Source organism: Scylla paramamosain, chromosome 42 (genome assembly GCF_035594125.1).
Source record: "Scylla paramamosain isolate STU-SP2022 chromosome 42, ASM3559412v1, whole genome shotgun sequence".
In the NCBI taxonomy this organism is placed as follows: domain Eukaryota; kingdom Metazoa; phylum Arthropoda; class Malacostraca; order Decapoda; family Portunidae; genus Scylla; species Scylla paramamosain.
In genome coordinates, this window is record NC_087192.1 from 4,937,760 (window position 1) to 4,960,000 (window position 22,241).

The 22,241-nt window shown below is 46.6% G+C and overlaps 1 long non-coding RNA gene across 1 annotated transcript in view; it reads right to left on the reverse strand.

Moving 5' to 3' along the window:
- Window positions 1-3,857: 3,857 nt before the first annotated feature.
- Window positions 3,858-22,241, reverse strand: part of LOC135093189 (uncharacterized) — a 150,413-nt gene continuing 132,029 nt past the window's right edge. Inside the window, exon 7 of the long non-coding RNA XR_010263255.1 lies at window positions 3,858-3,901. This is a non-coding gene — a long non-coding RNA (uncharacterized LOC135093189). The remainder of the gene's footprint in view (window positions 3,902-22,241) is intronic.

Below are 22,241 nucleotides of genomic sequence, written 5' to 3' on the forward strand. Positions count from 1 at the left end.
TTAGATCAGCATGTATTCACCACGGTCTTGGGTATCACGTTCTGGACCAGTGACCACTACTCGAAGTCAAGCCCTCCTGGAGAAAGCTTAGGGCCTATATAGTCCAGTCTGTGTGTAACGTTGTGATTTTTTTTTTCGCACCTAACACCACCTTATCCTCTTGTTCAAGGAGGAAAGGAGGACAACAACTGCTCGGTGGAATTCTTTACGATCAGAGGGGGGCGGAAACTCAGCCTGGTACGTGACAGACAAGTACTACGTCACCACTTTGTCAACGAGCGTGAAGCTGAATGAGCACTAGATGTTTGGGCACACATCACCTGTGATTCAATAATGGTAAAAAATAGCAGTAAATGTAAATAGATAAATAAATCAATGAATAAATAAGTACATAAATGAATAAACAGTTAGTGACGCTAAGAGCCTTTACACCAAAACAACAGAGAAACAAAAGGAAAATCACGTGGGTCTGCAATGATAGTCCCTGTCTAAACGATGCCTATAATACACTAGCTTTGTATGATAGTAATAATAATAATAATAATAATAATAATAATAATAATAATAATAATAATAATAATAATAATAATAATAATAACAATAATAACAATCACCCGGGAGTTTCCTCTTGTCTTTCTTTCCTCGCATTAAGGCGATCCCAGCAGCAGCAGTCCTCCAATCATCGGGAAGTAATCTTTGGGAGGAGGGAGTTTCTCAAAAAGCGCTGCAAGGCTGGGGAGGCTGAGGACCGCGCCGTGAGTGGCCGTAAAAGGCGAAGGTAGTTTGGTCTTGGCGAAGCTGCTTGGGGTATTTAGCTTCCTGGCCGCTCGCTACCCGGCTTACTCTGGGATTTCAAGACTCCGTAAACCATGTGGAATATTTACAGAATCTCTCTCTCTCTCTCTCTCTCTCTCTCTCTCTCTCTCTCTCTCTCTCTCTCTCTCTCTCTCTCTCTCTCTCTCTCTCTCTCTCTGGTGAGGACAAGCTCTGTGTGTGTGTGTGTGTGTGTGTGTGTGTGTGTGTGGCGCCACCAAGCCCCCGCGCCCCGGCCTGGTCAGGAGACAAGCTTGTGGTTTCGCCATAATCCTCACCTCGCATGCTGCAGCAGGAACACCCGCCACTGCTGCTCCCATTTCTCCTCCTCTTCCTCCTCCTCCATCTCCACCTTCTGCTGCTTCTGCTGTTCTCCTTCATATTCATTCGATTTGTATTCCGCAAGTCCCCTTCCCTCCTCTTCCCTCCCAGTGTCCAGCCCCATTACTTTTCCCTCTCTATCAATGCCCATTTCTATTTTTTTTCCCTTCCTTGTCAGTGCTCATCTCCCTTATTTCTCCTGCCACTGTCCAGATCCCTTTCCTCTCCCTTCCGTGCGAGTGTCCAGCAACCTTCCTTTCCCATCCCTGATAGCATAATACCCCTTTTTCTTTCCCTTTCCTACCATTCTCAGACTTCTCCCTTCTCTCTCTCTCTCTCCCCTGACAGTGTCAACGCATTTCCCTTCCCTTTCCTGCCAGTCTCGAACTCTTTCTTTTCCTTTCCCTGTCTTTTATGGCATCCTCTTCCCTCCTATACCAGTCTCTAATTCCCCTTCTTCTTCATTTCCCTCCCTTGCCAAAATCGTCTTTTTTTTTTTTCCCCTGTTTTCCCCTGTCAGTGTCCAGCCTCATTACCCACGTCCCGTCTCTGCAAATGCCAGGTTCTTTCACCACTTATACCAGTGCCCACATTACCTTTTTCTTTCTCCCACTGCTTGTATATTCATCATTCCTCTTCCTTACTTTACACCTGTTAAAAGCGTCTCCATCCTTCTCTCCTCTCCTCTCTATAGAAATGCATACAATACATATACCTTCCCTAAGCAATGCCTTTAGTATTTTTCTACGTTTTTTTTTTTTTTTTAGTTTAGATCAGGCTGTGAGAAGAGATTCCTCCACCTAATGGGAGGGGCTTATATTGAATTATATTTGGAATAGAGCATAGGAAGGTATAGGTAGCACTGTACTATAGGAAAAAAAGTATAATCTGATTTAAGAACTGCATGAAAAATAAACAAACAGTAAACTAGCGAAACATTTACATCACAGACACATTCACAAGAGACAAGAATTCTTACTATTTCTTCCTTTGTGTCATTAATCGTTTCTTTTCCCCTCAGATCCTCAGTCCTTTATGTTACCCAGCCTCCCTTACTCCACTCCTTCCTTACTTCTTCCCAGGCTACGGAATAACCTGACCTCCCTTCACCTTGCCACTCCACACACTCACTCCTTCCTCTCTCTTCTACTGTATAACTTCACTCTCTCCTCTCTCCGCTACTGTATACCCTGGCCTCCCTCACCCAACCACTCCAGACTCTCCAGCCACTCCTTCCCTTTCCTAAGTTCCCTTGCTCATCCTGCTAATGGCGTTTGTGGCCGCCGTAACCTAATAATAAGCATAATAGTGGCGTGACCCAGGTGGCGGCGGGACCCTTCCTTGGGACTGGACGCGAGGAAATGACCTGACGCCATTCCTGACTCACATGGACCCCCACCCACATCTCCTCCTCCTCCTCAGTGACAGGTCAAACAAGGTCAGGTGGTGAAATGTTTGCTCTCAATACAAGGCAGACAACGTGAGTTACCTGAGGCGATAAGTATTGTTTGTGATGTCTAAAGTGATAGTGTTGTTTGTTGTCTGTGTGTGTGTGTGTGTGTGTGTGTGTGTGTGTGTGTGTGTGTGTGTGTGTGTGTGTGTGTGAGTGTGTGTGTGTGCGTGTTCGGACGTATCTTTTCTCTTCTTCTTCCTCCTTCTCCTCCTCCTCCTCCTCCTCCTCCTCCTCCTCCTCCTCCTCCTCCTCCTCTTTCTCCCCCTCCTCCTCCTCCTCTTCGTCCTCCTCCATCTCTTTCCCATCCTCAGGGTTCGTTTTCTCTCTCTCTTATAATGAATGTCTTTTCTCTCTCCTTACTTTTCTCTCTCCTTACTTTACTGTCTCATATGCAATCTCTCTCTCTCTCTCTCTCTCTCTCTCTCTCTCTCTCTCTCTCTCTCTCTCTCTCTCTCTCTTTCGTTATCAGGAAATTTCTTTATCTTTCTTTTCGTTTCGTCGTTATTCTGTCTGTCAGTCAGTCAGTCATCTGTCTGTCTGCCTGTCTGTCTGTCTGCCTGTGTGTATGTATGTATGTATATGTGTAAGTACTGTACATCTATCTGTCAGTCTGTCAGTTAATCAGTTTCTCTCTCCCTCTCTCTCTCTCTCTCTCTCTCTCTCTCTCTCTCTCTCTCTCTCTCTCTCTCTCTCCCCGTGGGTCCATACACAGGGGTTAATCCTGCGCCACAATAGCCTTTGGTCCATTATTGCCTTCATCGGTGCCCCAATACCGCTGTTGTTTGTTTTGGGCGTCGCTGGAAACAATGCCTCGTTGACACATCTGCGATATCAATTATTAGAGCGTCCTTTGTCAACGTCCAGGGCCAGACTATAATCCACGGAGAGATTTTATCAGTGGAATATGTGTGCCTTCCTTTGTGTGTGTGTGTGTGTGTGTGTGTGTTATGAAATTATAATTGTTACGCGTTGAGACAGATGATGATGATGATGATGATGCTAAGTGTAGTAATAATAGACAAAGACAAAGAAAGTTCTCAAAATCTAAGAGAAAATGGCCACTTCTGTTCTTGAAATGTCGTGTGTGTGTGTGTGTGTGTGTGTGTGTGTGTACAAGTGATTATTCATGGGACTGAATCACTAATAACCTTTCTTCCCTGTGAAGTTAATGGATAGAATGATGCGTCAGTGTGGCGGCCCGTGTGACACCTGCACGCACACGCACACACACACACACACACACACACACACACACACACAGTACACTCACCCCCTCTCCTTCCTTGAGCGGCGTTCCGAGACAACATCGTCAGCCTGAAAACAGAATAAATTATATCATCAAGATGTGAGTGGAAGATGAAAGTATATACCCCCTCCTCCTCCCCCTACTCCTCCTCCTGCTCCTCCTCTTCCTCCTCCCTGGCCGGCGCGGGACCCTGTTTGTTGTAACTTCGGTAATTAGGGAGATGATTGTTTTCAGCAAGGCAAGAGTTGTTATGTTGTTCACTTGCTCCTTGTCGAGTTCTGTTCCCCAAGTTTGTGGAGATAATAGCCTCGATTGACTCTAAAACCTCCTTATTCTTCTTATGCTCTTCATTATATTGCTACTTTCACTAGTCTTCCTCCTCTGCCTTGTTGTGTTCGTCTTTCTCGCTATCTCCTCCTGTTCATTTTCATCTTCGTTATTCTGTTGCTTTTCTTTTTAATTTTCTTCTTTTCTTCTTTTTCTTCTCCTTCCTTCTCCTCCTCCTCTTCTTGTTTCCTTCATACGGTAACAGTTTCTCAGTTACTGTCACGGGTCTGAAGTCTCTCTTTTCTGTCCCGCATCGCTCGTTCTCTGAAGTTTCTTGCACTGTTTTCTTTCCCCAGTTCTTTTCTTCTTCTCGCTCACATCTCTTCGCCATTCCCTCCTATCCCTCATCTTTCTGTCTGTTCTTTTACTTCGTTTCTTCCTCCCTCTCCTTCTCCTCTTGCACAGGTAGTCTCCTCTTCTCTCCTTTCCTCTCCATTCCTCTCCTGTCCTACTACACCTGCTCCCTTCCTGCACATCTGTCGCCCTCTACTCCTCCACTTGCTTCTCTCTTAATAACTGCCTCCTCCACGTGTTCCTCCCCCAACCCTCACGCTCTTCGTCTTCACTCCTTGCCTCCTCCATCTTTTAATATACGTCTCCCTTTTTGCTCCTCCGACACGCACCTCCTCGCCCTCTCGCCCTTCCCTCCGTGCCTCCCAGCTCCCTGAAGACAGCGTCCCCCCTCAACTTCAGTGTCACAGGAGCAAATAATTGAGAGGAAGGCAAGGCGAGGTTTGGGAAGGAAGGCTCGTGTTCCTCCCAGTCTTAATTTTTTTTTATCCGATGTTCCCATGTATTGTTGGTTCTTTTGTTGATAAGTCACCAATATCACCACCACGAGCAATCTTTACCACCATAATCTTGCTCCTTCTAACATTGATTTATTTTTATTTGTTTATTTATTTATTTTTTTTCATCTAATGCTTCTATCTATGGCTGCTCCTTTTGCCGGCACATCACTAGCATCACCACTACGAGTCATGCTCCCATCGTCACCTCTCCTACACCTCCATGTCCTCCTTCACCTGTCCGCCAGCACCACCACTGCCATTACCTTTCCCACTGGACACTTGAGGCGAGCCATTAAGAGGTTAACATCATGCTAATGTAATGGGACTCTGGGCAGTGTGAGGAGGGACCACCACCACCACCACCACCGCTACCTCAAGCACCTGCAGCAACGGCCCGGCCAGTGTCCCGCCGCACCTGTAGCATTCATTAGGCGGGTGAGGGGACGTGCAGGTGGTGGTGGTGGTGGTGGTCGAGTGGTCGCAGAAGAAAACGGGTTCTGGTATTGCTCCTCGTGAGAAAGTGTCCGTCACCTGTTCCGGAAGACGACAAGGGACGCTCCTTTTCCTCCTCTTCCTCCTTTTCCTCCTCCGATTCCTCCTCTTCCTACTCCCCATCCTTCTCCGAGACTTCGCCTTTGCTGTCCTGTCTCTTGCTACATTACAGTACAGGGACTGCCACGTGTAGACCTGAGGGCTTGCAGCTTCCCTTATTTCTTATGTTCTTTTGCTTTTTTTTTTTATATCAGATACTGCACTAGGCCACAAATCGTAGGAAGGACCATTTCTTTTGCTATTTGTTCTCCCATTGTGATCCTCCTTTCTCCTCTTCCTCCTCCTCCTCCTCCTTCATGTATGCATCAGTATCCCAGGGGCGTGGCGTCCTTAGGGTATAATGCCTACCTGTCCCTTCCTCTTGGTTGCTGAATGTGTGATGAGACACTGAATAGGCTGCTTCTGGAAGGGGGGCGTGGCGGGGAGCGGAGGGACGTGCTCCTGGTGACGCCTCGAGCAATGGGATGTGTTGCAGCGTATGTGTGTATGTGTGTGTGTGTGGTGATCAGTGTAGGGGTCAGTGTTCTGTCTCACTCTACGATCTGATTTCTTGAAGCTGTACATAACTCTCCTTCATCCCCAAGTCAACCCACTTCTTCCCGTTCATCATCATCATCGTCCCCTCGTGGTGAGTGACTCGGGGCTTCGGGAGTCTGAATCTGCTGAGTCTGAGTCTGAATGAAGCAGTGAAGTCCATCTGTCTATCTGTTTGTCCGTTCGTCCTTTTCCACACATTTCACTCGCAGGAGGAGGAGGAGGAGGAAGAGGAGCAGGAGAGATGCAGAGCAAAATGAAAGAATGTACATTGCGAAGACCTGGTGGCATTTCAACAAAAGGGCAGAAGTTTGAGGGCTAGGAAGGCATATCGTTGTGACATTATTGATAGGTGGGGGAAGTATTGTCGTCAGCAGCAGGCTCGTGGTGGTAGTGGAGGTGGTGGTGGTGGGGGAGATGGTAGGAGGAGGATGGAGGGGAGTGATGGAGGTTTGGGTGGAGGGGGAGGGAGCTACAATCTATACAATGCAGGGGAAGTATGAGGTGCGTGCTGGAGTGGGCGGCGGTGCCATCCCTTTAATGAGGAGGAATCAACCACCTCGCTGCCTCCTCCTCCTCCTCCTCCTCCTCCTCCTCCTCTTCCCTCAGGCTGAAATGAACTTTGGCTCCCTGGCGACATTTCGTGCTGATGGCGATGGTCCTTAGACAGTTCTTCACGCAATGCCCTACACGATCTTCCCTTTAAATACCTCAAGGGAGGAGGAGAAGGGTCAGGAGCAGAGCAGGAATAGCAACAGCAGAAGCAGAAGCAGCAGTAGGAGCAGGAGGAAGAGCAGGAGGAATAGAAGCAGGAGAAGTAACAACAAGGCGAGGAAGTTTCGTTGTCAAGTAGCAAGCGTGGTGACAATTTCCCTCAATGAAATCAATACAAATTCTCTCCCAGCTCAATGTTCACTACACTTCCCTTGTACGTTACAGTTCAGCAGACCAGCGCCATGGAAGAAAGTTTACAAGTACAGGGGGTGTCTGCAAGGAGGAAATAACAGGAGGTAAGTCTCTACTGCATTTAAAATTAAAGATGCACATTATATGGTTGAATAAGTCATGTGTGTATGAGAATAAAGCATATTACAGAACACAATCTCCAGGCTACGGTACACCTTGGCAGCAAGCACGCCACGCCTTGTGTTGCCTTGTGTTGCATCGCCCCGCGCGTCGCCGTCTCGCCGTCGACCACAGCCACGAAAAAGCGACGGAAGGGAAAAACGACGTCAACAAAGGAAGATGATGAGGCTGCCGTGGGAGCGGTGACCGACGGCCCTGATTGCCCGCTGCTCGCTGCTTCCTGCCTCACCACGCCACCTGCCACGCCGCCACCACCATCACCACCACCACTACATGCACCACCACCACCACTCACGCTGCCACAAAGACCACAGGCACCATAACCACGGGATAACTGCAGCATGACTAGTTATTGCGGTGATGTTTGTAATGATAATGGTGATGTGGTGTAGTCATCACCCCCCCATTCTTATCTACGTGTGCTTAAATGAGTAAGTGAATGAATATGCGGTGGGAGTTTTTTATTTTTTTTATGGTTAGATCGAAAGGTTCGCTGTCACTATCACCACTATCAACGTCACCATAAGTACCGCCATCACCAGTACAACTAACGCTGCAAACAACAACAACGACAACAACGCTCACATCCTAACCGCAGCCACCACCACCACCACCACCACCACCACTGCCATCACGTCATTACTGTAACTAATGCTGCTGTTACTAGTGCTACTGCTACTGCTACTGCTACTGCTACTACTACTGCTACTACTACTACTACTACTACTACTACTACTAGAAGAATAGGAAGAACAAAAACAAAAACAGGAGGAACAAAAACAAGAACAAGAGGAACAAAAACAACAAAAACAGGAAGAAGAAGAACAACAACAACAACAACAACAACAACAACAACAACAACAACAACAACAACAACTACTACTACTACTACTACTACTACTACTACTACTATTACTACTACTACTTACTAGTACTACTACTACTACTACTACTACTACTACTACTACTACTACTACTACTACTACTACTACTACTACTACTACTACCAAAACCACCTCTACCACCACCACCACTACTACTACTACTGCCATCACAATGAAGTAAAATATCCAATCAGGTAAAGTATCCATAACAAATCCTAATCTTTTCCACACACACACACACACACACACACACACACACACACACACACACACACACGTATCATCTTCCCCCTTGGCCAGACGAGGAGCAGGACAGGTAGCCGTGGGAGGAAGGGAGGAAGGGAGGACAGACAGAGGGAGGGTACAGTGAGGTGAAGCGAACGACCCACTTTCGCCTGCCGCGTGGACCACTCATGCTGTCACGTCCAGCTTACAAGTCTTACACCATCAGCGTGGTGGCGAGTGTTAAACCATTACATATATGCTGCAAGGCGCCAGGCAATCCGAGAGAAGAGGAGGCCAGCCACTAACCAACAGCCAGCAGCGGGAGGCCTGAGGGGGACGAGCGGCCACAGCGGATTAATCTCAGTGACGAGACGTGATTCCTGCCATCGACTAGTTTGGCACGTTCATGTCACCTCGGGCCGCGGTGTAGCTGGCGCCCCTCCCGCTGTGAGGCCTCGCCCATGAAGCCTTTGAAGCCCTGCCCTGTACTCCGCCCCTGCCGCAGCCCTCCTTCACTCACGACGTCCCCTTCTTCTCTGTTTCATCCTGCCGCCCTCACTCGTCCTGTCTCCCATTTCGCTTCCCTCCCCTCGCCTTACATTCTCTCTCCCCTATCCCTGTCCTCCCCTTTACCTTGACATTCTCCCCTATCTCCTCTCTTCCGCTCGCTCTCTCTCCCTCTCTCCTCCTAACCTCAATTTCAGCTTCTTCCCTCCTTTAAAATCTCCTTAATGCATTCTCTCTCTCTCTCTCTCTCTCTCTCTCTCTCTCTCTCTCTCTCTCTCTCTCTCTCTCTCTCTCTCTCTCTCTCTCATACCCAAGTTTCTCCAATATTTATCCACTCCTGCCCTCTTTCTTAATCATCATTCACGTTCATGTGTCACGCTTCTCTCCACAGTTCCACATACCAAATTGATGAATAAGCTGGCGAGGATATGAATGAATGCGTGAATAATACGTCAATTTCTCCGCTCCCCCCTCTCTCTCTCTCTCTCTCTCTCTCTCTCTCTCTCGTGTGTGTGTGTGTGTGTGTGTGTGTGTGTGTGTGCTCACGTCTGTCATAACCGGCACATTTTACCATTACACACTAGCGTTTTGTTTCCTTTTTTTCTCCCAAACACTGCATCCCTCCCACCTGCACTACATCACGTCTATCCTGGTATTCTCCTCCCCACCCCTCCACGCTGTCCCTGCATGTCTTCCCCTCCTGCCCCAGACACATATATACCAACCCTCTCCGCGCACCCCGACTCTGCCATCCCACGGGCTGTCTATGTATCACAATCTGCATCAATCAGGAGCCCCGTGAGTGACGCCTCATGGCTGTCGGACGAGCATCGCCCACAACACTCCCAGAACAATACAGTCTGGCTGATAAAACACAAGTGACTAGACAAAAAGTGAGTATCGCTGTAACCGTCGGGCAGAACAAAGCCAAGAATCCCAAGGTGTGTCAGCGGTGTCCCTTGCACAACACCTTCTACGCCTCGCTGTTGTGGTGGTGGTGAATGGCTGGTTTCCTGTCGTCCAAGTGCCGCTGATACTGACGGCAAGGGGCGGGGCGTCCTCTGTCGCTCCCGTGTTGGGTGGGCTCCTTTGAAGGTGCTGTGCGTAATAACCACGATGCATAATTATGAAAAAAGGTTTAGTAGGTAGACGAGATGAAGGCAGCGTGGACCTTTGAGAACAGTGTCAGCCAACGTGATCCGGCCAGTGACAGGAACACGAGGCAAGGCTGCGACACTCCAGTGGACACCCTCCTCTCGGGGTCACGCCGCCAAGGATGCTCTGCGCCAAAATGTCACCCGCAACACAACATACGGGCGAGTATGTAAATAAAACACGCCAATGAAGCCATATGAGACAGGAAGCGTGTCACGGTCGGGTGTTGGCGAACCCGCGGCGGCCACGGAGGCTGCGTCCGTGGCATGCCGGAACACAGAGGTGTGTCGTACAATTTGCCAGGCCGGGTGTGATGTGAGGCTCTGGAGGGAGTGGGTGCGCGGTGTGCGGCGTGCGGGTGTCCGCGGCAAGGTGTCCAGGAAGGTGTTGACGGATACACGCGCCGCCAAATGCTTTGATGTCTAAACTCGTCATCGTCACTTTATGTGGCGAGGCTGAGTGGCGCACGGAGGCCGCTTAGCCCGCCACTCACCTCAGCCACAATCACAGTTGTACGTTCTCTGCCACCACGCGACGTACTGCACAGGTACTCGGTTGAAATCTTTGCTATTCTGCTTGATCAAAAATGATCACCAGTGGAGCACGAAGTTCAATGAATAAAAAAAAGAAAACGAGAGCATTACGAAATAAGTGGTGCAATCTGGGGTGACTTAATTATATACTCAGCACAGGTTACATCCAGCGGCAGCCTCAGTGAAGGTGTGAGGAAACACTCCCTCACCTCCACCAGCACCAGTAATCCTCAGCCAGGAGGGGCGCTGGTGGGCGGGTGTTGCAAGGCTGTGGCACCGCCTGACTGGTGGAGGTGTGGTGGTGAGGCGATAAAGGCATACACCTGTCCCTGCACCGGTTGGAGGCAAAATTCCGTGCTCCCCTTCCTACACACACACACACACACACACACACACACACACACACACACACACACACACACACACAGTCACATAGTCTGTCCTCTGGTGCGTCCGCTGCGTTCCGGCCTCGCGTGATGGTGCGAGGCCAAGCGAGGCGCAGCGTGAGGTGGAGGAATTGTGTGAGTTACAAACCGCACGCTAACTCTTGCTGGCCCTCTCCTGACACGCTGCTGGGCTGGCCTTGTGAGACTCCGACCCGCACACCACACACACACACACACACACACACACACACACACACACACACACACACACACACACACACACACACACACACAGGGACATGCACCTAGGAACTACTACGTATACTCCTGACTATCACCCACAAGGGCCTCAGGATTTTTTGCAACGTGTCGGGAAGTTTTAAAATTATCCACGCATCACCCGCCCACTTGCCTGCTGCAGCTAGCCCATGTGTGTATGTGTGTGTCTCTGTGTGTGTGTGTGTGTCTCTCTCTCTGTGTCTCTCTGTGTTTCTGTGTGTCTGTTTGTGTCTCTGTGACCTGACACTTGCAGCGGGCAGCGTGGGCGGCATGCAGGCAGTGAGTGAGTGGTGAGGCCCTGTTAACCTATACTATAATATCTGCTGGTGCCTGCATTGGCTTGTTTGCTTACCACGCGCAGCCTATCACCGAAAATAACACACACACACGCACACACACACACATAACAATAGTGCAAGGGGTAAAAATGGCCCTTAATCCTACATGGTCGAGAGAGTGACGACCTGCTGGCGCTGACGGAGGCGGTGGCGGAGGACAGAGAGATACTGAGGTGAAAAGAGCGCTTGAAAGTGTTAGACAGAGAGAAAGAGAGAGAGGGAGAGGGATAGGGGGGAAGGATTAACGCAATACGAAAAGAAAGGAAAGAGAGAAAAAAAATATATATATATGCAGGAAAAACTAGTCAAATTATGTAATATACACGAAAAAAAAATGGAGGGGGAAGTCTGGTGTCTAGTATTGAAGGAGGGAAAAAGAAACAGGAGGAGGAAGAGGAAGAGGAAGAGGAGGAGGAGGAGGAGGAGGATAACACAGGATTACACAGGATAGACAAGCACCAGTAGACCTTCTAATCCTTGCGTGGTTGCTAAAAGGTCTTTATATTGGTAAAAGAAAAAGAAAAAGAAAGAGAAGAAAAGAAAAAAGGACTCTACATGTTAAGAGACTGGAAGGTATACAAGAAAAAAAAAAAAGTGTGTGACAGTACAGGAAGAAAAAATCGAGCAATACAGAGGAAAGCATTAAGTACAGAGTATAGAGGAAAGAACAGTGAAAGGACAGTGAAGCAGGAAGAATAGAACAGCATACTCTATCATAAGGGAAGGGATTAGACAGTATATAGGAGAAATGACTAGAAAATATAAAAGAAAATGTAGGAGAGTAAAGGAAGGATAGGACAGTATAGGAGAAAGGATTGAACAAAACAGAAGGTACAGGACAGTATAAGGAAAAAAAGTATAGGGCTATATAGGAGTCATGGTAACACATTATAGAAGAAAGGACTAGACAGTAGACCAAAAGGAAATAGGAAAATACAGACAATTAGAAGAGTAAAGTAAGATGCCATGGCTGGAGAAAGTCAGAGGAGGAGGAGCAGGAAGAAGAAAAACAGAAGAGAAGGAGGAGGAGAAGGAGGAAGAAGAAGAAGAAGGAGAAGAAGAAGAAGAAGAAGAAAGAAAGAAAGAAAAACAAGGAAAGAAGTAAAAGGAAAAGAAGAAAATAGGAATCGGAAGAGGAGGAAGAAGCAAAAAAGAAAAAAGGAGGAAAAGGAAAAGTAGAAGGAAGAAGAGTACGAGAATAGGATAAGCACTGTCCACGACCAAAGTAACTCCCTTCCGTTGTCAGCCATGAAGGATCGCGGCAGGGACGTGTATTGGCCTCCTTCAGCGTGGAGTGAGCCCTGGGCGGCCCCTCACACACGCCCCGGGGCAGGATAACACCCTCTTCACCGCCTCCTGCTGGCCAGTGAGTGGGGCTGCCGCGGCCTTGCTTAACCTACCAGCTCAACACCACGGTTATTTATTTTTTTTTTTAGTTTGTTGTTGTTGTTTTTTTTACCATTCTTGTAGAGAGAGAGAGAGAGAGAGAGAGAGAGAGAGAGAGAGAGAGAGGAGGTACGTACATAATCCTAAGGGTTAAATTTAGGGAAAAACAAAGCAAAACAAGAAAAATAGAGGGAAAAATGTATGTAAGGATATGAGAGAGAGAGAGAGAGAGAGAGAGAGAGAGAGAGAGAGAGAGAGAGAGAGAGAGAGAGAGAGAGAGAGAGAGAGAGATATGCTGAGCCTCCATAAAGTTCCACAGAGTAAATTGGGCAACTTAATCTCACACAAGTTGAATGTGAGTTGACTAATGAGAATGACTGGCATCCTCCTCCTCCTCCTCCTCCTCCTCCTCCTCCTCCTTCTTCTTCTTCTTCTTCTTCTTCTTCCCCTTCGCCTCCTCCTCCTCTTGCTCTTTCTTTCCTTCTCCATCTCCTCCTTAGCCTTCCTTACCTTTCTTCCTCGTCAAGTCCTCCTAATCTTCTTCTTTTTCTCCTTCTCCTCCTCTACCATCTTCTCCCCTTCCTTTCCTTTTTCTTCGCCTCCTCCTCCTCCTCCTTCTCTTCTTTCTCCTCCTTCTCCTTATCTTCTATTCCTCCTCTTCCCTTTCCTTCTCTTCTTCTTCGTATCTTCCTCCTCTTCTTTCTTTTTTCTTCTTCCTCCTTCTCTTGCCCTTACCCTCCTTCTCCTTCGCCTCCACCTCCTCCTCCTCCTCCTCCTCCTGCTCCTACTTCTCTTCTTTTTCTTCTTCTTTCTCCTCCTCCTCCTCCTGTCCGGCTTAGAGTTACAGGGTGGCGCAGAATCTCCGGCCTAATGCATACAGTGTAGCCAGGACCAGAAAAGCAACAAGTAATTATAGTGAATTAACGTTGCAATTTCCACCAGAAAAAAAATAAATATATAAAAAATGCAGAAAGATTACATTGCAAAATCTACAAGGGAAAATAACACAAAAAAAAAAAAAAAGAAAATACGTAGGAAAAGATTACAGTAAAAAATACATGAAAATTATTATAACTGAACAAGGAAACTGAACTAGGAAAAAGAAATGTCATGGAAAATTGTCGGAAAAATATTAGAGTTGGGGAGGGAAAAAAAAAAAACTGTTACGAAATACTTAAAAAAAAAAAAAAAGGAAACAGGGAAAGATCATCGTAGAAAAAAAAACAAAGAAAAAATGTATAAAAAATAAAAAAAAGTAATATTGACACGTGTAGACTAGGATTAATAGAGAGAGAGAGAGAGAGAGAGAGAGAGAGAGAGAGAGAGAGAGAGAGAGAGAGAGAGAGAGAGAGAGAGAGAATGTTATCACTATCACCACTACCGCTAACAAAACATCAACATCAACAACAACAACAACAAAAACACCACTACCACCACCACCACCACCACCACCACCACCACTACCACCACCATCACCACCACCAGAATTAAGCTGTTATGGTCACCGCACACTAATTTTTCAAGGGATTAAACTAGAACCAGCAGTGTTCAACCCGTATACACACACACACACACACACACACACACACACACACTTTCTCTCTCTCTCTCTCTCTCTCTCTCTCTCTCTCTCTCTCTCTCTCTCTCTCTCTCTCTCTCTCTCTCTCTCTCTCTCTCTTTCTTATCAGTGGGCACCGGCTGCCGAAGAGATGACGAAGCGACCTCATAACCTGACGAAGGTGAGTGAGCGCCATGCGTGTGTCTGACTAATGAGCAGGAGCAGGAGGAAGAGGAGGAGGAGGAGGAGGAGGAGGAGGAGGAGGAGGAGGAGAGGAAGAAGATCAAGAACAAGAAGAACAAGAAGAACAAGAAGAACAAGAACAAGGACAAGAACAAAACAAGAAAAGAACAGGAACGAGGAGAAAAAGAAGAAGAAGAAGAAGAAGAAGGAGAAGAAGAAGAAGAAGAAGAAGAAGAAGAAGACGATGATGATAATGATAACGATGAGTAACGCACAAGAAGAACAAATATCAATAAACCCATTGGTCCTTATGATAGAATAAACTTTCTAATCTTAAGTGAGGGACATGGGATAATTATGAGTAAGTCTCCTCCCCACTCACTGCCTCCTCAAGTCGTGCATGACATAATAGGGGAAAAAAATAGATGAATAAATACAATAAACACAGCATACAAGGAAACATTTTTGCACAAGATAAGAGTCACGGATGCAATTAGATATACTGTATGTAGGAATGGTGAAGGCTCCTCCCCACCCACCACCCACTGTTCCCTTCAGCTTTGGATGACAGAATAGGGAAAATAAATAAATAAATAGATAAATAAATAGATAAATAAATAAACAGCATGTAAAGGGGACATCTTTACAGAGGGAGATAAGAACAGTCACTACAGCAATTATCCTCCTGACGAAGCGAGCACCGCCAGACCACCACCTGCAAGAACCCTTCAAATTATAATAAAGGAAATAAAAGGAGAAGACATTAATAAAAACATTCGGAAGAGCTTAATTAAATTTGGCCACGATAACGTATAATATCTTGGTTGGGGATTAGAGCCTCACCACTTGTCCGATCTGTTTTTTGAAGGCTGCAGCTGTTGTACAATTCATGACATTGGGAGGGTAAAGAGTTCCAGAGGTGAACGACCCGGTGGAAGATGAGTGTGTCTCTATCTGATGAGGGTATTATACTATTTGTCTCTCAACTGTTATGTATTCTTGTTATGTTTGATCGATCGAGTGTTAAGTAATCTTCTGCATCAGTGCTTTCAAATTCTCTCAATATTTCAGGCAATTTTATTAGATCATCTCGTATATTTTTTGCTTTCTTATGATGAATGAATTTTGTCCTTTGGTGCGTCTTCCTTAACAGGGCATATTCATCAGTCAAGGAATATTCTATCTTTTTTCTATAAAACAAAGAGCAACATTATTATGGAAGGCACGTACATTTAACTCAACCAATTTGCTGATATTTTAACAACCTCTGAACGACGCTGACTGGACTTTGCATTGCTTGATGCTGTGATTTCGAAATCCTTTTTCTCATTCACTACAGAAAACCACTAGTCATTCATTAAATACTGACAGTGAATGATATTGCTCCACGTGTGTAACACTTTGCATTTATTAACGTTAAATTTCATTTGCAATCCGCTTGACTTCAAAGTTTCTCTGTCAAATGTACGTACTTACTCTATCAACAAATCTCGTATCATCGGCAAACTTGATATTTCGCAAAGGAACCCATCACTGGCGTTATTAATACACACGTATCAAGAGCAGCGAGAGTCAAGTACTGATCCCTGGGGTACGCCAATTTTATGCACCTTTTAAAACCACCCTCTGTTTCCCTTCAGACAGCGACCCCTCGAACCACTTGTGAATGTTACCAGAGATACTGTTAGTTAGCAGATTATTGGGCAATCGTTCGATGAGAGGAGGAGAAGGAAGAGGAGGAGGAGGAGGAGGAGAAGGAGGAAGAGGTAGAAGACGAAGAAGGGTATAGAATATAAGTTTCATAATTTTACGAGTGTGGATGAGCAGCTGATGTGAGTTGTAGGGGTGTAGGGGAGTTGCAGGACAGAGGGCGGTGTTGTAGAGTACGGGGCGGTGCCGGCGTGAGAGCAAGGCGTGAAAACGGAGTGTGAGAGCACAAAATATGAGACGAGGATGACGTGATGTACTAAGGCAGAGTGGCGGGTAGCTGGCGGGGAGGGCGGCAGGGAGGGAGGGAGGTAGATGAAGATGAAAGAATGTATAGAGTTGGTAAGTGTGAAGCGTGAGGGAAGGATGAGTAGCGAGACTGTGAGGAAAAGAAGTGTGTGTGTGTGTGTGTGTGTGTGTTTAGAAGGGACGAAAGTAGGCTGTAAGGTATGTGTTGGGAAATGAAGGCTGAGAGAGAGAGAGAGAGAGAGAGAGAGAGAGAGAGAGCGGGTGGCCAGGATGCAGCTAATATCAGGGTGTCAGAGCAGTGTCCGCACCTCCCCCCTCACAACAAACACTACACAGCCTCACACTGCCAGAACTCATATGATCTCATGCAATTTTGCCCTCCGTCTCCCTCTCCTTCTCTCCTTTTCTCCCTCACCCTTCATCCATATAGCTCTTGTCTCTACACTCCTTTCCCTCATCTTTCTCGCTTTTTCTCCCTCTCTCTCCTTCTCACTCCCTCTCTCTTCATCCCCCAGTCCCCCAACATTCCTCAGCACTTTACTATTCTGTTCCCATGGTGAAATTTCTTGCCGGGTGTGAAACGTTGCTCGCATCTCGCCTGCCACCCACTGCCGGTGAAACGTTTTGCTGTGGCACAAACGTTTACACCCACACAAAAAGAGGTGATGAAAGATGTAATCCCACGAGATTTAGGACACTGTTAACTTGGATGAATGAGGCGTAATATCCAGCCAGCTCCCTCTCAAGCCTGGCCGACCCTCCCTCCTTCCACCGCTCTCCTTCGTATTTTGAACCTACAGCAGCGCCGCCGTCAGGAGGGAACGCCACACCACCAGGAAGGCTCGCTGGGTAAGACTTCAAGTCGTGTGATGCGTTGAACACACACTAACAAACAAACAAGGTGGAGAGGAGGTGGTTTCCGTCCGTCAATAAGGAAAATTAGTGATCAAAGGAAAGACTGATGCTACAAAGACAGACAAACTGACAAACAGACAGACAGACAGACAAAAAGGAAGGCTCAACGAGGAAGAATTAAAGTCGTGTAATGCCTTGAATACACACACACACACACACACACACACACACACACACACAAAGCAGAGAGATGGTTATGGAGCATGAATACGAAAAGTTAATAATCAAAGGGTAGACTGACACTTCAAAGACAGATAGACGCACAAACAGACAAACAGATAGACAGACAGACAGACAGACGCGTTACACAGCACATGAATGGCACTGACGTCAAGATAAAAGCGGATGACCACCATCAGACAGCCAGACACAATGAAGCAAACATGGCGCGGTGCTCACAGGCAACGATGGGGAGAACAAACAAAGGCTGCGTAACTGCCAGGCACAGCAGCTAAGAAAACACTGCAGCAGGAGAAAACCAACACGAGCCGGGGAAAGGAAGAGTGGCGCGAACCAGAAGGTGGCTAGACACAGACAGGACGGACAAATAGACACACAAGCAGAAAGATAAACAGACAGAACCCCCTAAGGAATGGAATAATCACGCGATAAGATAATGGCTGGAGACAGAGATAGAGACAGAAACAGATACAAAGATAGACAGACAGACAGACAAACAGACATACAAGCAGAAAGACAAAATAGATAGAACAACAAAAAATGAAATAACGACGCGATAAAATAATAGTTAGATACAAAGACAGACAGACAAGCAAACAGAGAGATAGACAGGCGGACAGGCACTCAGAAAGACAAACATACATAACACAAGGAGAGGAGCAATGGCGCGGATAAGGTAATAGCTAGATAGACAGAAACAGACAGACAGACAAGTTGACAGACAGAAACCAGAGAATGGACCAATTTAAAAGGATAAGGTATTGGTCAGACAGACAAAGACACAAGTAAAACCGACATAAGAGAGAGAAGCAGACAAGCAAAAAGACACTCAGACAGAGAGAGAGAGAGAGAGAGAGAGAGAGAGAGAGAGAGAGAGAGAGAGAGAGAGAGAGAGAGAGAGAGAGAGAATCCAGAGAGGTGCAACTTAACTGTAAAAGAAGGACATGGTAAATGGCCAGACAAACAAGTAAGCAGACAGGTGAACAGACAGAGAGACAGACACACAGACTGACACCCTTATAACTTCATTTTCGCACTCAAAATAAACTCATCTGGTCTAACACCTCACATGATCCTCTCACACTTTCTCCCTCACTCTCTTTCATTTTCAACCTCACTTGTGCCATCCTCTCACTCTCGCTTTCTCCGCCTCTCCCAGCCCTTCCCCGGCGTCACCTCACTTTCACCTGTGACGCAAGGGAAGGTTATCAACACAGGGAAGAGACATCGTTGGGGGGGGAAGAGAGAATGGAGGAAGGGAGTGGTAGGGGGGTAGCAGCATCGTCTCCTGCAGCATTGAAAAACTAGTGTTGATTTTTTTTCTTTTTAATTCTCTCTCTCTCTCTCTCTCTCTCTCTCTCTCTCTCTCTCTCTCTCTCTCTCTCTCTCTCTCTCTCTCTCTCTTTCTTATCCTTGACAGTTTGACGTGAAAAATAAAGATGCGTTTTCGTTATTTTCACCAAACGAGACCATCTATTGGTTGGTTGCTTCTTGTATGTGTGTGTGTGTGTGTGTGTGTGTGGTGTGTGTGTGTGTGTGTGTGTGTGTGTGTGTGTGTGTGTGTGTGCGTGTGTGCGTGTCTGATATGTCACGTAGCCTCACTTTCTCCTCACTCCTCATTGAAAAATCTGAATGCATGTCAATCAGTCAATACAAAATGGTCCTTTACAGCTTCAAATGAGGGAAAACGAGCCGCGTCTCTGCCTTCGAGTGCCACCAAATTTTCACATTTTATGACAAACACGGCAAGGAACGACACCATGCAACGCCAAAATAGAGACGACGCTACCTCACAACGCCACAGCAACGCCAGACAACACTAAAAACGACTCCACGGAACACCACAACGACACCACGCCACACCAGAACAGAAATAACACCACGCAACACCATAAAAGAGACGACGACAAGCCACACCACAGCGACGCCAGGACACACCACAGCGACGCCAGACAACACCAGAAAGACGCAAAACGACGCCAGGCAACACCACAATGAAGCCACACAACACCAGAACATCACAGAACAGCACAGCGACGCCAGGACACACCACAGTGACGCCAGGCAACACCAGAAAGACGCCACATAACAGCAAAACGATGCCAGGCAACACCACAACGGCGCCACACAATACCATAGCGACACCAGGCAACACCAGAAGGTACACCACATCACACTAACACATTTTTTTTTTTTCATTGAGCGGAACACGTTGCAAAGGCGGACGAAAAATAATGAGTGAGAATCATTATTTTTTCCTTTGATTTTTTTTAATGAACAACACGTTAACATTTTTCCCTTCGTCCCACTTCAGTTTTTTTTTTCTTATTTCTCTTTCTTTCTAGCGAAGAAACACCAGCAAAGTTTCTCCTCGTTTTTCAGCAAAGAACGTTTATTATATTTTTTTTGTTTTCTTTTATGTTCCTTTTAAAGAAGAATAATTGTAGTTTTAAGCTTTTACTTCGTTTTTTTCGACTAAAAAAGGAAAGAAAAAGAAAAAGGAAACTCAAAAGCAACGTTACAAACACGAAAAGAAAAGAAGAATTCAAGATCTGTATATGTCCAGCAACATAAAGAAAATACCAATTATAATTAAGGTGCAGGTGAAGATAATGCTTAAACAGAACACGCAGACCAGACCAGACAGCACAGAACACAGATAACCAACCAAGTGACAGCCTTTCCCAGCCTCCCACACATTCCTATCAAACAGTCACTGCAGCGAATGTTTTCTCTATGCATAATTATAACCACAAGTCTATATATAACAAACCTTTAGCTGTCATTCCCACTAGGTTCTACGGTATCCCTCAATCTTAAGCCCACTAATCTGTTTTTTTTTTTTTTTATGTAAGGAAGGACACTGGCCAAGGGCAACAAAAATCCAATAAAAAAATATGCCCACTGAAATGCCAGTCCCATAAAAGGGTCAAAGCAGTGGTCAAAAATTGATTGAATAAGTGTCTTGAAACCTCCCTCTTGAAGGAATTCAACTCATAGGAAGGTGGAAATACAGAAGCAGGCAGGGAGTTCCAGAGTTGGTGACAGCCTTACATAACATAACTACAGACAACCTACCACACTGCAACAATATCCCCTTTATGCATAGTTTAAGTCACGAATCTATACGTAAAGCAACCTTCAGCTCTCATTCCCAGTGTTTTGTATTTACCCTCAATCTTAAATACACTAAGACTCTGACAGCCTTACAAAACATGACTACAGACCTACAGTTACGGCAAGAAATATTTCCTCTACGCATAGTTAAAATCACAAATCTATACGTATAGCAATCTTCAGCTCTCATTCCCACCCTGCTCTACATTTTCCCTCAATTTCAAATCCACAGAGACACAGACGACCTTACAAAACAACTGGTAGATTCTCACCAAAGCAGTATAGACTAAGGAAAGACGGAAAGGACACTGGAGGTGAATGTGGTGTGTTACTGTTGGCTATTACTGTACGTACACTTTACTGAATACCTGCACTACATTTACCTAAGGACTCAGGTGAATTTAAAGCTTAGTGGAAAGATGGGGAGATCTGATGAGGATTGTAAGGCGGGAGGTGGTGGTACGAGTGTAAGACGAGATACAAAGGAAAAGAGAAGAGAGAGAGAGAGAGAGAGAGAGAGAGAGAGAGAGAGAGAGAGAGAGAGAGAGAGAGAGAGAGAGAGAGAGAGAGAGAGAGAGAATGGGGGGAGATAGACAGACAGAAGACAGACAGAGAATAACAACGAAATGAAAAGATGATGGATAAATTGAGAAGTAATTTCCTGGGTAACGAGGGAGAGGGAGAGGGAGAGGGAGAGAGAGAGAGAGAGAGAGAGAGAGAGAGAGAGAGAGAGAGAGAGAGAGAGAGAGAGAGAGAGAGAGAGAGAGAGAGAGAGAGAGAGAATGTGAGAATTACCAAAGGAAAAGTGAAAAAGAATGATGAATAAATTGAGAAATAATGTCTTAGTAACGAGAGAGAGAGAGAGAGAGAGAGAGAGAGAGAGAGAGAGAGAGAGAGAGAGAGAGAGAGAGAGAGAGAGAGAGAGAGAGGAGAGGTGAGAGGTGAGTGGGGGAACCCAGTTAAAGGGGAGCGAGTTGACAGTAAGAGGGCAGAACTCTCCCCTTCTCTCTCTCTGTCTCTCTCTCTCTCTCTCTCTCTCTCTCTCTCTCTCTCTCTCTCTCTCTCTCGTCTCTCTCTCCTCTCTCTCTCTCTCTCTTTCCGCCCACCAGAGTTATTGTAGTGGCTCGGTGGGTGAGAGGAGAGAGGAGCAGTATGGGTGGGTGGGGGGGAAGAGCGTAGGTGGCGGTGGCGGTGGTGGTGGTGGTGGCGATGTGGGTGGTGGTGGGTGGCGGTGGCGATGGTGGTGGGTGGTGGTGGCGGTGGCGATGGTGGTGGTGGTGGTGGTGTTGGATCCCCTCATCACCAGCATCACCACCCATAATGATCACCATAACGACCCAACATCCCAGTCTCGATTCCATGCCTCCCTTCCTGGAACACCAACCACCATCACCACCACCACCACCAGCACCACCACCACCACCACCACCACCACCACCACCACCACCATCGCTTCCGTCAGGGCCGCCGTCGGAGGAGTAACGCAAGCACGGCGCGACGCAAGAATGAGAACACA